Here is a 26,399-nt window from a genome sequence, read left to right as displayed (position 1 = left end):
AGAAACTGTCTCTAGTGTCTTTTTATGATGATGTAGGCAGAAAATTCTAAGAATTCCTAAGAAATTTACAGTAGTTATATGAAAAATAATAAATACTTTTTAAAATGATACAGAATATGTGGTCTATATAGAAAAATCAACTGCAGGGCGCTTGGGTGGCTCAGATGGTTAAGTGTCAGCCTTCGGCTCAGGTCATGATCCCGGGGTCCTGGGATCGAGTCCCGCATTGGGCTCCCTGCTCCTTGGGAGCCTGCTTCTCTCTCTGCTTCTCTCTCTCTCCTCCTCTGTTTCTCATGAATAAATAAAATCTTTAAAAAAAAGAAAAGAAAAATCAACTGCAGCCCATAACCAGAAATAAATACACTGAAAACAAAATAAAAACATTCATAATAGCATCATTAACTATAAAATTCTTAGGGATAAATTTAATAAAAGAGGAACAAGCCCTCTCCACTGAAAACTACAAGTTTCTCTTTTTTTTTAATTTTTTTTTTTATTCATTTGACCGAGAGGGAGAGCACACAAGCAAGGGGAGCAGAAGAGGGAGAGGGAGAAATGGGCTCCCTGGTGAGCAGGGAGCCTGATGTGGGGCCTGATCCCAGGACGCTGGGATCATAACCTGAGCCAAGGCAGACGCTTAACTGACTGAGCCACCCAGGTGCCCCTGAAAACTACAAGTTTATAATAGGATAAAATATATATTTACCCTAAAGTTTGATAATTTCAGGATTATTATTTACCCAAAATATATGAGACAATACAAAACCCATCACCATTATTACCCCCCAACACAAACCCCACCAAAACATTCTCAACCACATTAGTACTCAAATATCATGCTAACAGCTACATGACTTCCCAGAAATTCTACTTAGAGATGCAAGCCACGAAATAATAAATTAATTAAAATAATATTTTGTGATAAGAAAATTGTAGGGGAACTGATGGTTAATGGCCACTGCATCAGCTTAACATAATTAGAAGTGCAGAATGAACTATATTAGATACAAAACATCATCTGAACTTTAAATATTTAAAAAATATTCACTCTAAAATGTGAATATTTCAGCTAATTCTATTTAAATTTCAAATGTGAATGTTTTATATGATATGTATTATGGAAAACAAAAACTGAATGAACATTTTTTGGAAAAAAATACTCAATCCCAATCTAATTCTTTCTCTTAACCCTTTATTTTCCATTATGTTCTCAGTTATTTTCTTAGTGGTTGCTTCAAGACTTACTAAGTACATCTTAATTTATGATAATCTACTTCAGATTTCTGCTAACTTAATTCCCGTGAGATGTGGAAATGTTATTCCTATATAGCTGTCTGCTGAATTCTCTTTCAATGATATTCGTCTGTGTGTGTGTGTGTATTCACATATATAATTCTTACATATAAAATAATGTACATATAAAATTTGTATATGTATATATACATGAATATATTTACATGTATATAATATGTATTATATATGCCTTATATATATATGTTACAAATTCTATAATACATTGTTATAATTACTACTCTGAATATTTTTATTAAAGAGGTTGAAAAATAAAAGGGAAGCAAGTATATATTTATAGAATTTGTTATATTTACCTTGTTTACCATTTCTGATTCTATTTATTTATTTATTTGGGTTAAAAATACCATCTGGTGTCATTTCATTACTCCAATTACAACTCTACTCTCACTAACCTCCTCAGTTCCCTTATTGTCAAATATATTGCATTTTCTTTATGTTATAGGGCCAACATTATAATTCGACCCTTATGTTTATACAATTCCTGTTTAATTCAGTTAAGAAAAGAAAGAACAACAAATATGCATTTGTACCGTCTTTATGAATAATTATCTTCAGAAGTGAACCTTGTTTTTGTAATCATTCAAATTTCCATTTGGATATACTGGCTAATAGCCTAAAGAACTTCCTTTAGTATTTATTATAAGGCAGATATAATAGCAACAAATTCCTTTAGTTTTCATCTGTGAATGGATTCATTTTGCATTCATTGTTGAGAGGTATTTTGCTGTATATAAGATTTTTGGTTGACTTGTTTTGTTTTTTTTTTTCTTTCAGCACTTTGACTATGTCACCCCACTGCCTTCTGATCTCTATTGTTCTTGATGAGAAATCAGGTCTTTACCTTATTGGGTTTCCCTCATACATAGTAGATTTTCTCTTGTTACTTCCAAGATTTTTTCTTGTTGTTGTTTTTGACTTCCAGCATGTTTACTATGATATGTCTGAGTGTGAATCTTTTTTGCATTTATCCTAATTGATGTTCACTGAGCTTGTTGGATGTGTAAATTGTTTTTCATCAGTCATTATTCTTCTAGTGTCTGTTCTTGGTCTTTTTTTTTTTCCTCTCCTTCTAGTACTCCCATTATGCATATGTTGGTGCACTTAAAGATGTCCCACATTTCTCTGAGATTCTGTTTATTTTTCTTCATTTATTTTCTCTTCTGTTCTTCAGATTGCTTACTTTTTATTGACCTAAATCCCAATTCACTAATTATTTTTCCGCCAGTTCATCTACTGTAAGCCCCTCTAACAAATTCTTTAGTCAATTATTGTACTTTTCATTCCAGAGTTTTCATTTCTGTATATTCCATGAAAAATATTTACAATGGTTAATTTGAAATCTCTGTTATATCTGATGTCTGGTCCCTACTACTGGCAATTTCTATTGCCATTTTTTTTTTCTTTTACTGTGTCAGGCTGCTGTTTCTTTGCATGTCTTATAATTTATTTTTGAAAACGACATTTTAGATAATATATTATAGAAACTCTGGATAGTTATTTCCCTCTGCCATTTGTTGTGTTGTTGTTTGTTTGTTTTGTGACTTAGCTAGACTATTTTGCTGAAGTCTATTTCCGCTGTAGTGTGGAGACTTTGATATTACTTAGAGAAAGCTGACTTAGGTTTGCTAATGGCTTAGGTTGGAGATGGCAGTGGTTGTAGCAGTTAAATATTGACTTTCTCTTTTCCCAATTTCTCTGATGAGCTGTCTATTTTATTTGGTGTTATACCCTTGCCCCTTAGGCTCTTCCACTTCTCACTGATTGAACTACTGACAATACCCTAGGACATAAATTTCTCAGTAGTCTGATCCAATTATATTTTGGCAGAAGTAGTTTTTGAGGTGTCTTTGATGTTTTAACTCCAGGAGGGCTCTTCTTTGCCGTGTCTTTCCCTGGTTTTCTCTGGTGAACTGGATGGCTTATGGTATAACATTTTGCTCTTAACGGCAAGGAGCTGTTGCCTTTAAGAGTGCATTTAGGTTGCACTTTCCACTCTGCTTCAAATAACCACTCTTTTGTGGAGAGCCTTTGTTTTACGAAAGGTTTCTTGTCCTAGGCAAATTATCTGAGTCACTATTCCAGGTTCTGGGCCAGGGGTAGCCTCTGTTCCTTTTGGCTTCCCTCCTTCTGCCTCTCCCGGTGTGGAGAGTCACTCTATGAGTGAGCTGGGAGGAGATCAGTTGAGACCCCCGTATACTTGAACTCTTTTGCCTGGGGAGGGATTTTTCCTATGGGTAGGGGCTGGGTGGAAGAAGGAACACCCTGTCCTCTGAGCTGTACTCACCAAGAAGGTAGCCTCTTCAACTTTGAGTTAGAAATACTGGAGACCTGCCACTCCTGGAGAGATTCAGTGAGCCTCGATTGGAGCATGAGGGGAGATCAAGGGCTGTCTTCATTTTCTCAGGCATTTCTACCCTGAGTGAAGCCTCCATCAAGCTAAGATGTTGGAATGGGAAGGGGCAGAATGGAGTGGGTGGTGGCTCAAATATCTCATTGACCATATCGGGTTTTAGTAGGTTTTCTGGAAAAAACACTTTTTCATTAACTATATGCCTTTAGGGAATTTCCAGAGATTTAGAATAGTTTGGATTTTTGTTTTGCTTTTAATAGTTTTTTTCCACTTTGTTTTTTGGGGGGAATCGACTGGTGAGCTGCTGTCAGCCTGGAAATGGAACTCAACTTTCAAAACTTTTTTTTAAAATTTCTAATATATGACAAAAACAAACTACAAACAACAAAGTCTATAAATTGCAAAATGATCTAGTAGAGTGCTATACATTTTCAAAACCTCTAAAATCATACTCAATAAGAACATCATTGACATAGTCAGCCTTCAAAAATACTTCCTCAATGAAACAGGATTGCCTTGTACTCTGCACTGTTTTTATATTTATTAAATAGCTTTCTACATATTTTATTGTGCATATACTTCTTGAATCCTAGTTTTCTGAAATGCTTTATCCATTATTTACAACTAATTGAATTCTGCCCCACAGTACATCATGAAACATTCCTACTTGGCAGTCTACATTGAAAACATTGTCATAGATAAATATCTTTGGTTTTAAAAAAGAAGAATTGTACAATTTGATAAATAATAATTGATGACACAGCTTGAAGAATCCTCAGTATATATGTGTGAGATAGTATCAGTAGAGAATAGCCTTGCCTCTAAAATGTTTATAAATAAATCAATAATTAAAGTGTAAAAAATGAAAATGTAAAATAATATGAAAAGTAAGTGACCTCATATAGTAAAGAGTAAGGAAGATCTGGCTAAGTATGTTATAAAACGTGGAAAACATAGACAATATAAATTTGATTACATAAAACATCTAAAAATCATTCAACACATAATAGTTTATATAAAATTTGTATAATCATCTGAGAAAAAAGATAAACTTCAGTCAAAGGTTTAATAAACTTACTAAATCAAAGAAGTAGTGAGGAATTTAGGAATTCTAATCTCAAGATAGATGGAGATCAAAATATAAACCTTCAAGGCGATTGTTGAATTTGATAAACTGCAGACAATTTGGAATCTCTCCCTCAAATATGGACAGAGGGATCCATCTTTGGAGACAAAGAGGTCTCAGATCAAATGCTTACCTAGCCAGCTACTTGAGGATTATCCCCACTGTCTACTTATATTTTTTACTACAGTGCTACCTCGTTCTCAACTGTAAGCTGTTTCTTATAGCTAAAACCCTACAAATATGTAGCATTTTTATGGGACATACATCTAGGTCTCAAGAAGCTACTCTTAGATAACTACTCTCACTGTGTCAATGAAAGAAAATGAGATACATACGTGAGAAACAAAAGTAGTAAGGCCACGTATAGTTGGAAAAGAAGCATCAAGAAGAAAATATTTGTGGGTAAAATGCCATTTATGATAGGTTTTAAAGAACAGATAAGATTGTTTCTCCTTGTTTTCAATCAGTTTTCCAATCCGTTTTTCCCTGAAACATTTTGATGCTCTGTTGTTACATGCTTACACATTGAGAATTATGTCTTCTTGGAGAACTGGCTGATATATTTTCTAAGCCTCTCCTTACCCCTGACCATTTACCTTGTTCTGAAGTCTGTTTTGTCTCAAATTACTGTAGTCACTCCCACTTTCTTTTGATTACTTTCAGCATGATATATATTATAGTTCCTTTTACTCTTAGTCTATATGTATCTTTATATTTAATGTGGGTTTCTTATAGACAACATACAGTTAGGTTTTCTTTTTTGATCCATTCTGACAATGTTTTTAATTATGCATTTAGACACTGACTTTTAAAATGATTATTGATATAACAACATTTATATCTACCTGTCTTAGTCTATTCGGGTTGCTATATTAAAAATACCATATACTAAATAACCTAAATCACGAACATTTATTTCTCACACTTCACGAAGATCAAGTGCCAAGCTTCAGAGTACTGTGAAATCTTGGTTCATAGATTGCTGGTTTCTCACTGTGTCCTTACAAGTTGGAATAGGCTAGGAAGCTCTCTTTGCTCTCCTTTTATAGGGGCACTAATTCCCTCCCAATGACCCAATCGCTTCCCAATGGCCACATCTCCCTATATCATCACATTATTAGGTTTCAACATATGAATTCTGAGAGGACGCAAACATTCATCTATAGTTCTACCATATTTGGTACTGTATTCTATTTGCTGTTCTGCTCTTTATTACTATTTTTCTCTTCCACTCTTTTCTGCATTTTGTGGTTTTAACTGAGCATTTCATATGATTCCACTTTCTCTCCTATCTTAGTATTTCAGTTATACATTTAAACTTTTTTTAGGAGTTGTCTTGGAATCTGTAATACACATTTACAACTAATCAAGACTACTTTGAAATAACTATACCACTTTGGAGTAACTGCAAGTACTTTTAGTAACAAAATAATCCTAATCTCTCCCTTCTATTTCTGTATCATTGCTGTCATTCATTTCACTTTCATTATATTACATATTATACAGCTAATATATATATATATAATTACTATATGTAATATATTGTATATTATGTGTATACTGCCTATTAATATATAACAAAATACATTGTTGCTATTCTTTTGAACAAACTGTTATCTGTTAATCAATTAAGAATAAGAAAAATAAAAGTTTTTATTAAGCCTGTGCTTATTCCTTCTCTTACGCTTTTCACTTCTTTATTTAGATCTGAGTTTCTGATTGGTATCATTTTCCTTTTACATTAGTCTGTTCAAGCTGCCATAGCAAAATATCACATATTGTGTGGCTTAAACAATAGGAAATTTATTTTCTCACAGTACTGGAGACCAGAAAGTTCAAGGTCAAAGTTCTGTCAGGGTTCAATTTTTGATAAGGACTCTCTTACTGGTTTGCAGATGATTTGTCCTTGCATGGTCTTTTCTCTGAGTGTACATTGAGAGAGAGAGATTGAAAGAGAGAGAACAATAGAGAGATTCTTAATACAGCCAACAGTCTTATTAGATTAGAACCCCACTCTTATGATCTTACTGAAACTTAATTACCTCCTGAACTCTAGGTCTTAATACAATCATATTGAAGGTTAAGGCTTCAACATAGGAATTTGTGGAGAACACAATTCAATCCATACAATTCTAGTCCTGATTCCCCCAAATTCATGTTGTTTTCTTTGCAAGATACATTCATTCCATTCCAACAGTCACAAAAGTCTTAACTCATTCCAACTTCAACTGTAAAGTCTAAAGTGCAAAGTCTCTTTAAATATCACCTAAATCAGGCATTGGTGAGATTTGAGATACAATTCATCCAGAGGCCAAATTCCTCTCCAGCTGCAAACCTATGAAATCAGACAAGTTAGGTGCTTCCAAAATAAAATGGTAAGACAGGAATAAGATATATATTCTTATTATAAAAAGGAGAAATTGGAAGGAAAAAAGGGATGATGGGTCAGTCTCATGGAAATCCAAAATAAGCAAGGCAAATTCAATTGGATTTTAAAGATGGAAAATAATCCTCTTTGATTAGATGTTGTGCCCTCTAATGGGCAGTGGGCAGTAACATCACTCCTGGGGCCTTATGTGATGGCTCTATTCCCACAGCTCTGCTGGGAGTTCCCTCCCCTGTGGTGCTGCTGGGCAACCCAACCCTCACGTTTCTGGTGGTGGTAGCCTGGCCTGCTGAAATGAAGCTAGAGGCCCCATCCTTTAAAACTGAGGAGGCAGCCCTGATTATTTCTGAATCACCTTTGGTGCCATTCCCCCTTTTCTTGAAGAATAGTGCACCATCTTAGCCAAATATCTCTATTGTCCAGTACTGTAGAATCCCAGAAGTATGAAAGCCTTCTTATCTGTTCCTTTTTGTCCAAACTGGTAGTATCTTGGCTGCCATAATCTCATCTCTATTGTTGACTTCTATTGTGATGGCTGATTAGATCTGTCATTCACACTCATACTAATCTCCTTACCAAATGGTTGTTCAGTAACATTCTTACTATTTTCTTCAGAAAAAAGCTTTCTCATTTTTGCAGTGTGGATACGTGCAGAGAATTTTCCAAATCTTCAAGTTTTGATTCCTCTCTGCTTAACATCTTCAATTTATCTCTTTCTTCCCGCATTTTAAAATAAAGCAGAAAGGAGAAGCAAAGCCACACCTCAAAACTTTGACATTGGGAAGACAGTATGGAGGTTCCTCAAAAAAATAAAAATAGAAATATTATAAGATCCAATAATTGCACTGCTGGGTATTTACTCAAAGAAAACATAAACACTAATTTGAAAAAAAATATATGCACCTCTATGTTTATTTCAGCATTATTTGCAATAGCCAGGATATGGAAGCAACATAAGTGTCCAATGATCAATGAATAGGTAAAGAAAATGTGGTATGTATACACAATAGAATATTACTCAGCCATTAAAAATAATGAAATTTTGCCATTCACTAAAACATGAATGGACCCTAGAGGGTATTATGTTAAATGAAAAAGTCAGACAGAAACAGACAAATACCATATGATTTCATTCATATGTGGAATCTACAGAACAAAGCAAATAACAACAATAACAATATGAGAGAAACAGACTCATAAATACAGGCAACAACCTGATGGCTACCAAAGGGGAGAGAGTTGGGAGTATAGATTACATAGGTGAAAAGGATGGAGGGATACAGTCTTCCAGTTATAAAATAAATAAGTGGCAAGATGAAAAGTATAACATAAGAATGATAGTTAATAATGGCGTAATAACTTTGTATGGTGACAGATGATAACTGCATTTATTGTGGATGTATATAATTGCTGAATTACTATATTGTATAACTAAAATAATATAATATTATATGTCAACTATACTTCAATTAAAAAATAGACTAAAAATAAATAAATAAGGATTAACTAAAAATAAAGATTTTTTTCTTTTTCTTTGATTTTCTGCAGTTTGAATATGATATGCCTTTCTTTCTTTCTTTCTTTCTTTCTTTCTTTCTTTCTTTCTTTCTTTCTTTCTTTCTTCTTTCTTTTTTCTTTTTCTTTTTTCTGCTACTTTTCTGCTTGGTGTTGCCTAAGCTTCTAGGATCTGTGCTTTAAGTATCTGGCATTAACTTGTGGAAATTTTCAGTTATTATTGCTTCACATATTTCTGCTATTCTTTTTTTCCTCTCTCTGGTATTCTTGTTACATATATGTTACACCTTGTGTAATTGTTTCACAGTTTTTAAATATTCTGTTGTTGGTGGGTTTTTTTTCCACTCTTTTTTCTCTTTTTCTTCCCAATTTGGAAGTTTCTTTTGATATATGTTCAAGCTCAGAGAGTCATTTCTCATTGCCATGTCCAATCTATGTATGAGCCCATCAAAGACATCCTCCATTTTTGTTATAGTGTTTTTAATTTCTAGTATATCTTTTTGATTCTTTCTTAGCATTTCCATATCTCTGCTTATTTTGCCCATCTGTTCTTGCATATTGTCTACTTTATTCATTACTATCTTTAGTATAGTAATCATAGTTGTTTTAAATCCCCAATCTGATAATTCCCACATTTCTGCCATGTGTGAGTCTGATTCTGATGTTTGCTATATCTTCAAGCTGTTTTCCAAATATGCTTGCAATTTTTTTCTTTTTTTGAGAGCCAGACAAGATGCAGTGGGTAAAGGAAATACAGTAAATAAGCCTTTATTTGGTGGGAAACAGTTTACAATCCTATGACTAGGTCACTGTGTTTTGGTGAGTTTATGCCCCTTCCTGATTTAAATTTCACAAGTGCTTTTCAGTTTCCCTCCATTCCCTCGTGTGGGACAGCATAGCTAGAGGTGACTGGAATTGGGTACTTGCCTTCTCCCAGATCAGTTAAACCCCAATAATCTAAATTCTGGTAAAACAGTTTCTTTTAAAGGCAAGACTTGTTAAAAGAACAGAATAGTCTGGTGCATTTCAAAATCATTCCTTTTTTCCTTTCTCCTACTGGAAGCATGAGGGGATTTTTCTATGGCAGTCTGTATGAGAACCAGTTTAGGTTTCTGGAGGTAAAGCTCACAAAAGTGTGAGAAGCCCCTGTGACTCATCTTCCTTGAAGATTTTTAACCCTCAGGTTTGTCTTCACTGAGCCTACAACAATTTGTCAACTATAGCTTAGGTTTTCCTAACACTGTATTGGTTCCTGTGGGGATTTCTGCTCAGGTAATTTATGATTCTCTATATCGCCTCTGTCTCTCCAATTTTGGGGCAGCAGATTGCCGTGCGACATCACTTCACTAATGGATCTAGGAAGAGCTGTTGACTTTTTAGTTTGTTCAGCTTTTTACTTATCAAATAGGACAGAGTGATGACTCCCGAGCTCTCTACATGCTGGACCAGAAACCAGAAGTCTGGATACAGTTTTCATTAGTACCAATGGCACATTACTTTTAGTAAGGAGATAATTAAATAATAATAATTGAAAGCAATGTTGTAGTGCTTAGTATGTGAAAAGTTCTTCTAAGAACTTTGTGTTCCACAACAACCCTGTAAGGCACTGATTTAGAACTTGAATACACAACAAAGAAAAGCATGAGAAAAAAAATATAAAGATATGCATACTATTCTCCAAACATACAGGGTACACAGAAGACCTAAGGCAAAAACCAAGTTGGAGATGATATTTTAAGTGTCTTGATAGTACTTGGTATAATTGAGACTAACAAAAGGCTAATATTTTTGAGCAGGAAATTTTATTTTAGAAAGTAATTATGTTTTTTTTTTTTAGAAAACTTAGATTTCTAAATTTCTAAAACATTTAGAAAATAAACGTTTGTCTAACATTAATATCTGGGATAAAATGATCTCAAAGCCACGTGTGTCCAGTGCTGCTTATGTGATTCAAATACAAGCTAACAGAGAGAAGAACTGTTCCTCTACCACTGTGACCACGACCATTAATTCCTGCTCCACACAGACCTGTTGTTATTACTGTCACCACTACTGTTATTAGTAGTAATAACAAACAATATTTATAAAAGTTTCCTATAAGCCAGTCATTGTTCTGCGACCTTAGACATGCTACTTCATTTTATTCTGCAATACTCTTTGAAGCAAATATATGAATATACTTGACAAGCTCAAGAATGTAGAGAGTATAAAACTAGCCCAAAGTCACTCAGGAGATAAGTAGCAGGGCTGAAACAAAGAGGGAATGATGATGCAGAATTAGTTTTTAACAAACAACTGTTCCTCCACTGAGTCAAATTTCAGGGAGGAGGAAGGAAAAGTTGTTCTGGCTGGCTGCAGTATCGCATCAAAGTATCTGGTACTTATCCTGTGTTCAGAACATCCTGAGCTAAAGAGTAAATAACATGAATAAACTCAGCATCACAGACGCTTGGACCTAACTCTTTGCCCGTTTTTAATTTCTCATGATAAAATCCTTATACAAAATATATTAAAACATTTTCTGTGTTACTATCAGTATATTAGAATATAGAACCAATTTACATAGCCATAAAAAGTATTTAAGAGTGTCTCTTTACTTACCTAGTAGATCACAGTGGTTCTAAGTTTTGCAGTTTTGAAAGGCAGGGTGTAAAATTTACTATTTATTACTAAATGTTTCGTTAATAATGAAAATATTTCATTTTTTAAAAAAATTCTATCAGCTATGTGTATTTTTTTCATTGAGATGCCTGCTCATTTTTTTTCATTTTATAGATAATTATTTATATGATTAAAGAAGTTAACCCCATATTCTTGCAATACTTATGATTTGCCATTTTTTATTGAATCTACCAGTAATATTTTCAGTTTAATGTATTAATTCAAATCAGTTCTACTAAATCAGCTTTTTTTTCTCATTCTAATAATTGTAAAAAAGGGCTAAAATGCTTCTGCAGATTTTATAGACCTCATTATTGGTTTTTTGCCCATCTATATAAATGAGAATTCTAAATATCAATTAGAGAGGGTCATAATCAACCCAGCGAAGAAGTTACAGTATAAAGAAACTCTGAAAGAATAAAATAGAACATTATAATTTATTTTAATCCATATGAAGAAAAGCTTTGGTAATACTAAACAAACAAACAACAAAAGAATAAAGATTCAGAGCACTGGGGGGAAAAAATAGACCGGGATCTCCTAACATAGCATTTCAATATTCTTTCCATTATCAGTCTTTTCCTCACAAAGAAATTTTGAATAAAACGTCTTAACTAGGTATTTCTGCCAATTAAATTGACAAAATAGTTGCAGAGAAGCTTTCAAATCCATTGCAGAAGCAATTTATATCTAGTTTACACGCATGTACGGTTAAAGAATAACATCAGGATTTGGCTTTTTCTAAGTACTCTTAGAATGAATTTCACTAACATTGATTTAGTCAGTACTGTAAAAGTATGCTCTTTATGATTTTTCCCCCCCTCAGGTATAGTACATGCTTTACATTATAGCAGGATTGGAAAAAAATAAATAAATCCATACCTCTTCTACAGATAACCTTTGGCATTATATGTAAATTTGCTTAAAAAATACCAATCTAATGTTATATAATTCGCCCACCAATTTACTTGAATATATATATATATATATATATATATATATATATATACAAGGTTAACATTTACAAAACTCAAGACCAAAGCAAGAACAATGGGATATTTCACTGTTGTAAAGTACATTTTCTTTTTCTTTTTTGAATATTTCTGTTTTCCTGGAAAAGCTTAAAACATTTCATCCACATTTTTCTCTGGTTACATTCTAGAAATATAGCAAACGATGCCTTCTTGCAATGGCTTCCACCTTATGCTGGAAAATGAGATTAAAGCTGTACCAGATAGGTAAGAAGCACTTATTTAATCTTTACTGTTGACAGGAAATGGTGCTGATCCATCTCAGCTAGAAGCTGACTGAGCTAAAAGACGATGCCAGGGGAGCAAGGAGACTTGAATGTAATCCACCTATTTTATATAGCAATGAAATCCATAACATATTTTAGCTTGTGATATGTAATAATTTATAAGAAACTTGCATAACAAAGATGAATTGCATACAAATGCATACTTTAAGTCTCAACTTCTAATATTCATTAAATATATTTATAACTTCTGTATCAGTCAGGATTCTCCAGACAAAAACAGAACCTTTAAAGGCATATGTACATATATTGATTTATTTTATTTTAAAAATAGATTATTTTAAGGATTGCCTCACTTGACTGTGGGGACTGGCAAATCTAAAATTTGTAAGACAGGCCAGCAGGATGGACAATCAGACAAAAGTGGATGTTGTCGTCTTAAGTCTTCAATTGGTAAAGTGGACAGGCAGATTGGAAATCCAGGCAAGACTTCCATGTTACAGTCTTAAGGCAGAATTTCTTCTCAGAGAAATCTGAGTTTTTGTTTTTAAGGCCTTCAACTAACTGGATGAGGCCCGCCCATATTATCGAGTATAATCTCCTTTACTTAAAGTAAACCAATTGTAGATGTTAATTCCATCTACAAAATACCACCACAGCAACATCTAGTGTTTGACCAAACAGCTGGGGACCATAACCAAGCCAAGCTGACATATAAATTTAACCAACACAATTTCAATATGCAGTAACTCATATCAAGGTTTGTATATGGCTGCAATTATTTATTGAATATAATAATTTCTTAAGCGTTATATATTTCAGATACATTTAAGTGTTTGAAAGTATATAAGGCAAATAAAAACAAGAAGGTCTGAACTACAAAAGAATAAAATATAATGAATTAAAACTAGATAAAATTTCAGTAGATTAAATTCTCAGAGAGGAGGTATAAAGAATATTTTTAAATCGATGTTTCCTTAGACCACATAATAGCTTTCAGTTGAAAAGCCATATAACTATCTAAAAAATAGCTGATGAAAGCTTAATAGTTATAATAATTAATACAACTGAAAAGAAGCTACAATGTAGAGGTTTTAAACCTTTCCTGTGGAGCATATGCTTAAAATCCAAGTAAACAATGTGCCAAGGATTTAGATTATTTTGTTTTTGAAATTAAGATAGAACAAATGTTATTCACTCCTTGAGTGTACGAATAAGAACCGTAAAAAGGGAGAATCATTTATTGGAAAGTGAGTGAAAATACTATCATTTTAGTTTGAACAAATGAGTTAACCAAAATAATTAACTTTATTTTATTATATATAGTTTTTCATCGTCACATCTTACATTCCCACGCATGCTAAATTCTCAGGCGACTTGATTTCATTTTAAAAGTTTTCAAATGGTTCTCAACCTAAACCACATTTTGAAAGGAATTGATTAAGAGCATACAGCAATATTTTACAGAATTCAGGGGTCATCTTGTGCATTCCCCTGAGGAAAAACTGCACACAGGGAAAAACAATAATCATTTCAAGAGACACAGCAAATCCCACTTACTTTTCAAAAACAAATTAAATCCATTTATGAGAAAAATCTTTAAAAATCTGACAGAGGTGAGCTATCAAATACCCACACTGCTGAGACAGTGTTTACACTTATTTTCCTTGTGAAAAAGAATGCTTCCCCTTATTGTCTCGGCTGCATTTTCCTCACACCAGCAGCAAAACGCCATTCATTGTTGTGTTTCTAGGCTTGGTCAGGAACAGTGCAGACTGAGACCGAGATGACTTAAGGGACAGGAAAGCATTTCAAGTGGCATTGAAACTTGGTTATCTTTCAAACTAACTTAAAAGTATTGCTTTATGAATTATTTAAATATGATTTCAGTTTTAAATTAGACGTTGTTATTACTATACTATTTCCGTGAGTGACTACAAAAATCATACCAAAATAAAACTCGATAAGCATGTGTTCAAAGCAAACCCTTGGGGTTTCTGTTCTCCCCTCTAGTTGTTTTTGTATTGTCAAATCTGTATTGACCTTTAGTTTAAATGAAAATTATAAAGAGTATAAATTTTACCCTCCCCCTTTGTGTCATGATCTTAAACATGTTACTTTTTCTTAATTAATTTGAAATTTGCTCTGAAAAAAAGACGGACATCTACAATATCGTGTGTGCTCTTAACCTTGTCTTGATGTAACCACATAAAACACACAATAAAGAAAATAGGCAAGGCTATTTATATTCATTCAACCATATTTTTAAACTTTTGCTATTGGCTAGTTTATTGAATACGTGGATATTAGAATTTACTTTAGTTTAAATACAAGTTATGAAATATATTCCTTTTTATAATCTATATAAATGGTTACATGTGTTCATTTGATTTCAATAATGAAAGAATGATAGCTATAGACTCATATATTGATATTTTTTTCCCAGCAAAACTTCTATTATGGATATAGCCAGCCTTCTTCAAACATCTTTTGAATTCAAGTGCAAACTCTGCCTCCTATTTTCATTTAAACTTAATTTTTGGAAATAAAAATAATTCCCAGAAAACAAAATAAACATTAAAATAATGTATCCACTTGTTTTTAAAATTTTAAGTTTTTGATTATATTAATCACAATCCGTTTTTTAGTTACTAACAACACTGAACTGAGTTACATTAAATGAAATTATAAACAGAACTTCTAGGGAATCGACTGAGTATAGCTCTATTTTCACACTGTCATTCTTGATCTCAAATTATTCAGTGGTCAATAGAGGATCATGCAGAGATTTACAAATTATGATACATACCCTCCTGGGGAGCAGGAGAATAATACACTGGCACAGAATTTTGTGGGAATAACTTTCCAGGTCCTTAACTTCCATACAGATTTTTTTCTAAAACTGACTTTCAGGAGACTGTATCTGTAGGCAATGTTTCATTAGGTGTTTCTTTCCCATTCCTCCTATTCCAAGGCCTTCTTCCTGTTGTCCTTTCCAACTTTATAAGGAGTGCTTCTGTGGTGTATAAGGGGTGCAAAAATGCTGGGGTGCCAAACAAAGGACAATATAAAATATTTATAGTTGTGGAGCTTCCTGTAATCTAACCACCACAAAGGTATGTTTTTCTCCTTTGACAGATACCGATATGGAGGGCACCATAAGAGCATACTTTTTCCTTGTAGAAATATGAGATTGCAAAATGTGGTGAGAGTGATGAGTGCTTTTACTTAATGACCTTGCCTCTTCTATCCCTTGATGATCATGCCTGAGCAGAGTCCCAGGAGAGGTGAAGATGATAGAGCTAAGAAGTAGTGAGGGCAGGGGCAACTTCTTACATCCAGGTAACAGACTCGTGGCAAGTTCAAGTCTCGACTGTCTTAGAATTAGAAATCAGAATCTAGTTAGTTGTCACAGCAATGCACATTAGCATGTTTTTCTGAATTGAAAAATGAAAGCAGATTTTTTGGATAGAAAATCAGTCTGATTTGGCTGATTCATTTGACATTGAATTCTGCCTCTGGGAATTAGGTTGCATGGCACCCATTTTCTCTAAAATAGCATCACTTAAATCTCACTTCTAAATTTTGGGGGAAAACATACTAGAATGTATTGGCAAAGGTGTTTTGAAATTTAAAAATATTTTAATTAACCAGTCTTAGAGTATCACAATGCTTTAATGTAATAATGCAACTTTCTTAAATAGGTGTACATAGATAAATGGCCTTTCTAAAATGCACTCATATATAATTGTAAAACTTCAGATTAATTGTAAAATAAATGTTATTTCTACTGCATCGGTTTTTATGTGTTTAGTGTCTCTTTTGAAATGGTGTCCTGTGGCAGTTCAACCAGCTGGCTATTTTCATGAGCACTTGTGTGCTTGCAGCCATGAAGTGTGACTCTAAAGACTCTAAAGACTGTAAGACTGGGTGCTGGCGTGACTCGGTTAAGTGTCCAACTCTTGATTTCGGCTCAGGTCATGATCTCAGGGTCGTGAGATCAAGCTCCATATCGTGCTCCACACTCGGTGAGGAGTCGGCTTGAGATTCTCTCTTTCCCTCTCCTTCCCTCCTCCCCATTCACGTGCACTCTCTCTCTCTAAAATTAATAAATAAATCTTTAAAAAATAAAATAATAATAAAACAGACTGTAAGACCAAAATATTATCCTAGAATCACAGTAAATTAAAATTCAATAATAAAAATATAATTTTGAATTTGTAAGAAACTGTTTATGAAATCATGTCTATAATTCCTTTTATCCTTACAATATTTGATAGCTAAATAAAAATTAAAATGCAGTGTATGATTGTTTTCTAAAAACATCTTTTGTTTATGATTCTTCCTGGTGGTAACAGTCACCACAATCGCATTTTCTTCCTGAAATAAAACTACATGTAAAAATGTTTCACTTGGTCAGATTTTAAAGTGGTATATGAGAGGTAGGGATTAAAAATAACAACAACACATTAAAACCTCAACTCATAAAAATGTCCACAATTTAAAAAATCCTCCTCCTCATAAATAATACTTATATACATATATATATATCTCATTTTATACTTCAGATTCTGAGTTAATACTATTATTATCCTCATTTTACAAGGAAAACCCTAATTTTAATAGCAAAGGTATCTCCTTCCATCCACAAACCCTGCCCACCCCATCATTATTATAATCTGCTTCATATTTTGAGTGGTGGTCTTACTAATCTAATTATATGTGTATGTATCCCAGAGTCATGTTGAACATATTCACATTTTTCATGCGAGATATTTTGGAGGTACATCATCTGCTGAAAGGGCCTGTGTCTAGAATAGGATGAGAATAAGTCCAAAATCTTGTCTTCAATATTGCAGACCTACCAAATGAGACAGACAGAGACTAGTATCCTTATTAAACAAAGCCATCATTCCATTCTCTTGGAACTGCATGACTCTACCACACACCACATTAGGAACCTGTGAGAATAATGGGAGACAGCAGACAGTCGCGGTTAAGAGTGTAGAACTGTGAAATCATAGGGCCACAGGGCCAGGATATTTATCCTGGCATTTCAACCTACTAGACACATGGCCTTGAGCATAACATTCAGTATTCGAAGCCTCAGGCTCACTGCTGGGGACTGTAATAGTATTTGTAGCAGCATTGTTTTGAGAGTTAAATGAGGTCATCCATTGAAAGCACTTAGCTTAGTGATTGGATATAATAAACAGGCCCCAAATGGGAGCTGTTGACTGGTTATCAACTGAGACATTTTAGATTCATTTTCATATTGATCTTAATTTGGGGGATATTTTGTTGTTAATTAGCATTGTGCCTCAAATACTTAAATTCTATTTAGTTCTTCTTCATAGCAAAGCAAAAAGCTCTTTTAAGGAAGGTGGCCTGTTTTAGATATTTTCCATGACCTTTCTCTACTGGTGTGATACCTATAGCCAATTATCATGGCTAATCAAGAAATAACTGAATTAACAATTTTGCTAAATCACCGCTATTTTTTTTTAATTTTTTATTGTTATGTTAATCACCATATATTACATCATTAGTTTTTGGTGCAGTGTTCCATGATTTTAATGTGTAAGACAAAAAAATAGAAATGTTAGAACTGAAAAGGTTTCCTTTAATCCTTTAATTAGAAACCGCATAGATCACAGCTGCTATTTATCAAGTCAGCCACACACCTGTCTAACATATATTTTAAGTCCATTTTGTATATTGATGTTTGCTATAAATGCAGCCATCTTTCATTATAAAGCTTTTCAGTTAATGTTTTATGTTCTACAAAACCTACATTATATGCTACATGGCCCATCTGGCAAGAGCTATATTTTCCATTCTTAGAATGATGTCCTATGCTATAGAGATAAATTTATTTGGGAGAAAAATAAATGTATTTCACTATATAATATTTTGTTGTGTGAAAGTTTACAGTATTGTTTAGTAGGAAACAGGTGTACATTTACCTGCCCAAAACTGAACCTGAGATATCTACCTTTTAAGATTATATCTGTTTATCAATAAAAGAATCCTATTTCAATAAAGTTATTATTGCAAATAGAGTATAAATATTTAAGTCTTTACTTATTGCTTTAGTACTGACTTACCAAAGAAAAACAATTCTCTTTTCATTACCAATAAGTTAAACCTATATATGAGAGTTCACTATATTTTCTTTCAAAAATTTTAAATTAAATTACTATGCAGGCATATAGTATATTCTGCTCATCTGCTAGCACTATAAAACCCCTCACAGAAGAACTGTTTAATTACACTCTAATATGACCTTAATAAGTGCAGTTTTTTGTTAACAATATTTTCTTGAAAGAGAACATACAAATAAAAGAATAAATCATTTTCTTATTGCAAATTCAATTTCTCATTTCCGTTATATTCCTACTCTCATTTTTCATTGGCTACAATTTGAATGACTTGTACTTAAATTAACTTTCAACTTACAAATACCCACTTAAGAAAAATTATTTATGCTCACATTCTTTGGCCTTTCAGATTAGTTCTTTTCTTTTGGCCTTGGCCCCCTTCCCACCCAAAATCTGTCTTATTTTTATTCTTCTTTCATGGTGTACATTATATTAAAATAGGTATTGTTGTTTGTTCAAAAGAGGTTGCCTCTAAATCTTTAAGTTAATTTATACATTATATATATAATAAAATATGTATATATGAATGAAATGCTCTTTGAGGTATATTATATAAATAACTATGTCCCAGAGTACACTTTCCCTTGAAATTTTTGGTAAAAAGCAAACATATGAAGAGGAAAATGATGTGAAGCTATTGTGAATAATTTGGTCTAGGAGACCACTAGTCCCAAAATATAATCTTTTTTTTCTACTAGTCAATTAAGGCTTGGCAAATTACTTGACTATTATGAAAATCAATTTCCTTAATCTTAGAAAGGTGAATTTAAGAAAATGAGGGTTATATATCTCTAACTGAATGATTTTATTTCAACCTACATATGATATACGCAAAATATTATTTTTTAAAAAAGAATTTTTATTTATATATTTGAGAGACAGAGGGTGGAGAGGAGCAGAGGGAGAAAGACAAGTGGACTCCACACTCAGTTGGACTCAATCCCAGGACCCTGAGATCATGACCTGACCCAAAACCAAGAGTTGGATGCTTCACCGACCGAGCCACCCAGGTGCCCCCTATACAAAATATTCTTAAAAGTCCACTGATATTTTATAGATAGATAGGATAGCTATTATCTAGAATTAAACATTATAAACTGGATAAATCTAGGTTATGAAAATGATAAATGCAAAACACATTCATTCATGACCCTTTAAATCTTCCTTAATCCCAGGTTTTTTGGTTAAAATAAATAAATAAATAATCCTGCTAGGCTATATGTCAGTCTCTGGGGTGATGTTATATTCTGTCTGATTTCAGACATAGTAAAAGCTGAGACACACTCTGTTCCTCCACTTACATGTATAACCATCCTCCTTTCACATGTCTTTTGTAACACCTTCAGCTCATGATATAATAAAACCATTTCTTTACTTATACATTCTATCTATCAAAGAAACTATAAATAGGTTCAGTAAAGTATTGATTTTTCAAACCTAGAATTCTGAGAGGGAAATGGAAGTTAAGAATAATTAAAGTTACATAATTTTAATAATGTTCATTGAGCAAAAGTGGTTTTATACTTTCAAAGAACATATGGCATTATTCTGTTAAAAAAGATTTTAAGATTGGGCGCCTGGGTGGCTCAGATGGTTAAGCATCTGCCTTCCCCTCAGGTCGTGATCCCAGAGTCCTGGGATCGAGTCCCGCATCGGGCTCCCTGCTCCTTGGGAGCCTGCTTCTCCCTCTGCCTCTCTCTCTCTCTGTCTCTCATGAATAAATAGGTAAGAGTCTTAAAAAAAAAAAAAAAAGATTTTAAGATTAAAATACTTTCTAAAATAAAAAATTAAAAAAAATATATAATGTATATTTAAACAAAATAATATAGAACTTCCTAATTTGATTACCTGAGCATTTAAATGAAATAAGAATAATTTCTTTTAGTATTATTCACATATTATAATCAGATTCTTATACAATGACTTTGCAAACATCTTGAACTGCTATGTATTTGAAGAATGCTTTTTAATACAGTCTTAGTAGGTTTCATATTTAATAAAATCATCTGAAATCTTCAAAGTTGCAATTTATGTTTAGTTAATTTCTTATGACTCTGTTCTTTCTTGTTTTGACCATAGTATTTTAATTGATATAATGTTCTATATACACATGCTGAAATACCAAGTAAACTCATAGTGGTGTTGCTAAATGGAGAATAATTTCATTTCTAATATTTTTAACATTAATGTGTATAAATATTTCTGCTCAGATATTTTAATAGTGAAAGCCTAATTGAAAAAATATTTTAGAGGCCTGGAATCAAATAACTTGTTTCTATGACTCCATTGAATTTTTCATGAATTGGGTTGCTGGAAAATCATAGGTGTCCTTGATGTCAGGATATTCAGGAACAAATTACAAATTAATCTTACTAAAAATTGGGTTCAGTGAAAATTTTCTTTCCACAAGTCTAGATATTTCAAAGTATTCAAGAAATTTCAAAATTGAACTCTATGCACTTTTTGTTTATTTTACTCAGTTTGTCTTTTTTTTTTAGCAATATATTTCAATGTCTTTGTTTTCAAAATTATTTTTTCAATCACTACAATTTGATAAAAGCTTCAGATGTTGGGCACGTGGGTGACTCAGTCTGTTAAGCATCTCAGGTCATGATTTCGAGGTCCTGGGATCGAGCCCCACATGGGGCTCCCTGCTCAGCGGGGAGCCTGCTTCTCCCTCTCCCTCTGACCACCCCCTTGTGTTCCATCTCTCTCTTTCATACTCTCTCTCTCTCAAATAAATAAATAAAATCTGAAAAAAAGCTTCAGATGTTGAAGTCTCAGTGCTCATTTTTTTATTAAATAATTTAAAGATTTTTTAACTCTTTTGAAAATAAGAAGACTAGGTTAATTTTAAAAAATCAAGACAATTTTAGGATGCTTATGCTGGTATCTAATCTATTTCTTTAATATTTCAGGCATTCACAGTACCCAACTGATAATGAGTAACAGAGAAAGAAAGCACGCAGTGTAATGCTAAAGTATCTTTTTGTATTTACATCAGCTTCATGTACAAAAATGCCCAAGTTAAATTAAACCATGTAATATAAATTAAGGTAATAGTAGGCACTTTCAAAGAGAAATAGTGTGCAAGAACCACCATGCAAGTGATTAAGATGAATTAAGGTAAATTTTTAACAAATGGCAAAAGGCTGAGAGTGGGTTAGCCTGAAAGTAAAGGGACCCTGGGAGCCTCAGACACCAGGGGCCCTTCCTCACAAATCTTCTTCACAAATCTTTACTGGGAGCTCAAAGAATGACTGAGAGTCAAGCAGGAGACAAGATAGTTTTCCAACCACGTGTAGGCCGGAAAGAGGGGTGTGGGTGCTACTGTGGGAAAGGCAGGAAGCTTGATGAAGATTCTTCTCCCCTCCAGAACTTACGAGTTAAGCTGCCAGGGGAAGAATAGCAAACACTGTTGTCCCCAAGACAAAAGTGAAGACTGGATGACGCAAGAGGAAAGGAAAGGAAAGACAAAACTGTCTTCCATGGGGGAAGGACAGAAAAGGGTCCTAAGCCCAGGCCAGAAGCGATTTCCTACCAACTGAGGAGGATAAAAACTACTGAGAAAACCCCAGCTCAGTGTCCCTGGGGCACCAGGGACTACATGAGACCGACGCTTGTTCAAGACAGTCCTGCTCCACCAACAGGCAGCCAGCAGTCAGGCACCACTGATAGACTTTCACAGCTAGAAAAGTGGCAAAGGGTGAAGGAAAAAAACCCTCACAGAGCCACTGACCCACAGGCAAACCTTAGAGCAGAGGATGAGGCAGAAACGTTGAGAAAAAGCAACCAGCAAAACAGCTCCCACCTTAAAAGCAGGAACATTCGATATTAATGAGATGTCAATTTTCATCAAAATTATCTTCTAGAAGTAAACAGAAAACTTGTGTGCTCTTGGGTTAACAGAATTTTCTTAGATATGATATCAAAGGCAAAAACCAATAAAATAAATCATTATTAGTCTTCCTCAAATTTTTAAAATGCCCTTTCATTCTCTAGTCAGTAAATTAAAAAGTCAAACCACAGGTAGGACAATATATTTACACAGCACATATCTGGTAAAGAATTTGTATCCACAATATAAAAAAGAACTCTCAAAACTCACCATAAAGAGAAAAACAATCCAATATAAATGGGCAAAATACTTGGACAGAAAGTACACCAATATCTGGTATAAGAATGGCAAATCAAATGAAAATATGATACATGGATGGAAAATCACATGAAGAGATGCTCAACATCTTAGTCACTGCAAAAATGCAAATTAAAACCACAAATAGTACACTACAGTGCACCTTCTAGAATGACTAATAAAAGGACAGAGCATACTAAGTGCTGACGAGGGTGTGGAGTTACTGGAACTTCACACATTCCTGGTGGGAATGTAAAATGGTGCAACCACTTTGGGAAAGAGTTTGGCAGTCTCTTAAAATTTAATCACTATGGGATTCAGTTATTCTACTTCTCTTATTCATCAGAGAGAAAAGAAACACGTGCACACATCCACACACAGAGACCAGGATGTAAAGCAAAACCATTTTCATGAGATATTCATATTAGTCTTCCAGGCTGCATCACAGGACTATTCAAGCTCTATTTCCTACACATGTTTCCCATTTGCATCTAATGATTTCTCCTATTTCCCCAATGACACCTGTCTTGTGGCTTAATGTATACATCAAGTTATAGCATGAATCACATCACTAATGTCCGGTACACCAGTAATCAACGGCAATAATACCCAATTCCCCCCCAAAACTACCTGAGAGCATGTGAAGGCAGCCGTTCTTGGCCCTTCACACCCAACTGTAGTTCATTTTACCAATGAGCCCTCTGCATTCTGTCCTTGAAAGAGTGACTTTAGTTGTAAAATGTGAGGAAAAGAGAGATGAGTTACTGCTGGTATCTCCCTAACTTCACAATGTTTTAAAATGAGAGCTCTCTTCACCATGCATATGTTTCATGCCACCTTCACTGAGAATATGGAAAATTCACAGTGCAAAGCAGAGTTCTAAAAAAATTCATTTGCAGCTTATTTTGATTAATTACTAATAAAATACTTTGTTAAAAAATGAAAATCCCAAGACAAATGTTGGATGCTGAGAGAACAGTCAAAATTGAGGGAATGCCTGATACACTGAAATACACTGGACTCTTTCAATAGGTTTAATACCCTAATCATATTTTCATTTTCAAAGTGTTTTGCATTCTTCAATCAGAACTGCATCCTCAAACCTCAAGATTATAGCGCTTGACACATAGTTTGTACTCCTTGTTGATTCCAACTACTGCATAAATGAGGTAAAAAAAACACTGTGAGATTTTTAAGGAGTGTAATTAGTTAAGTGAATGACAATTGTAGTTCAATTATCTATATTTTCTTTTTTTTCCCTTCTGCTCTTCTGCCTTCACTTATATAAGACTCTTAAGTTTGCCTGAATGAAAATAAATTACTATATCTTAGTATGTTCAAATTAATTCATTTTTTTTCTTCCACAGTTAAGATAGTAGTAGGGACTTCAAGTCAATTTAGATCACACATGAAAAATAATACTTTTATTAAATTTAAAGTATTAAAAATAATGCTTTTTAAATCAATAGTTAGAACTGCCAATAACATGAAACATGTTTATAAACCCTAATAATCTAAAAATTTAACAGCAAAAGAATAGTTGAGGAAAGCCATTAACCTTAATTTGGAACTCTGGTAAAACAGAAGGGGGTTGGACCTTTTGAAAACATAACTCAGTACAATGTTTGTTATAAATAAATGTTAGAGAGTAAGAAATGTTCTAGAGAGGGCGCCTGGGTGGCTCAGTTGGTTAAGCGACTGCCTTTGGCTCAGGTCATGATCCCAGAGTCCTGGGATCGAGTCCCACATCAGGCTCCCAGCTCAGCGGGGACCCTGCTTCTCCCTCTGACCCTCTCCCCTCTCATGCTGTTTCTCTCTCTCTCTCTCTCAAATAAATGAATAAATAAAATCTTTAAAAAAATGTTCTAGAGATTACCTTTGATTTTGGTAAATGGAATAAAAAGAAATGATTGTTGTGAGAACTGAATATGATAATTTATGGGAAAGTATTTTTTGAAAGGGATTGTATCAATGTAAAGTATCATTAATAATCATCACATGGTTTGTGGTCCTTCATACAGTTAATAATTAGAGACACTGAAAACAATGGTAAGTGTTCACTGATATCATTCCTATACTAAGTCCATGCAAATACTAGTTTGCTATTTAAAATTATAAACCTCTACCTGCAAACTCTATCTGTAGGTTAATGATATATCCCAACCTCAAATGAAGTAGTTCTTTCCTAATAAAGTCTTACTAACAAAGTGGTGGAAAGTGGGAAGAGTAGTAGATTGCTCTGAACTTAGAAACTGTGTTTTCTTAGGACAATACTAGTTCCCAATATTTCCCGTTATAAATTAAGAAATCTCACCCATTTCTCCTTCTGTAATATATATTTATTGATACTTTTCTTTCTTTGTTTTATATATATAATATAATTTGTTAAGTTCAAAACACCCTCTTAATTATTCTTTCATAAGGTATATTTTCCTTCTTTCTTCAAGCAAATATTGCTTACTTTCTTCCTGTTTGATAAATTATCAAGGCCACATTTACAGTACTTGAAAACCTTTTCTCAAACTATTGTCCTTCCTTATTATCTGTTGTTATTATCTTTTCCCTTTCACTTTTATTATCTTTTTTTTCCCTAATATTTTCTGAAACTTAGTTTCGTATTCTGTTTTGGTTATTCTATGAATTTTATATTTTATCTCTTTTATGACCCTTATTTACCCTTGACTTCTTTTTCCATCTTCTCCTCCAACAAACTGAAACAGCATTTTTATCATATATGCCTTTGGCAATACTTTGCTAAAGTTTATAGACTATGACACTGTAGACAGATTTCTTCACCTTTGATAGTTAACAAATAAAATAATTTTGAGTAATTATTAGTGATGTAATAAAACATTGCAAGTATAAAATATTAAAATACTAGAACTTATAGAATATGACAAATTTTTATCCTGGACTTTCGTTTATATCAAATTGTGAATCAGGTTAAAAAGTAATAGCCTCCCATTTACAAATTCTTCTCACTGACCACATATCATTATTTCCATTTTCTTTAAGTAATTAACAAAGACCTACCTAAAAATAGTCTTTATTAATCTCTTTAAAGATACATTTACTCTTTTCTTTTTTCCTTTTATTCACAAACTATATACTACTCCACAAAATAAACAAACTTTAAAATGTGCGCATATAAATTACAAAACTTATAAAAGATACGATAAGTGACACTAATTTAAAAGCCCAACAATTTTATATTGACAATATGGATTGGTTCAATCAATATTTACCTTGATCCCTTTTAAACATAACTTGTAGCACAGGAGTAGAGTATGCAAGGGTAAAACTATATTTCCTTGACCTTTTCCGAATTAAGATTTTTGGTGGGGTTTAGATTCAGCCATCAAATTTTGAGAAAGGATTACGTTCCAGGTAGAATGAAGTAACCATTTTGAAGATGCTGATTACGGAAGACAAATGTGATTTTGGATCCAGCAGCTATCGTACTGAAGTCTCGATCCTAGAGATTGCTTCAAATTTG

This window comes from Eumetopias jubatus, unplaced genomic scaffold, assembly GCF_037043125.1.
Source record: "Eumetopias jubatus isolate StellerSeaLion01/CBP00866 unplaced genomic scaffold, mEumJub1_p1.0 scaffold_2, whole genome shotgun sequence".
Taxonomy (NCBI): domain Eukaryota; kingdom Metazoa; phylum Chordata; class Mammalia; order Carnivora; family Otariidae; genus Eumetopias; species Eumetopias jubatus.
The sequence above is the reverse complement of the archived record's forward strand: the minus strand, read 5'-3'. Positions refer to the sequence as shown.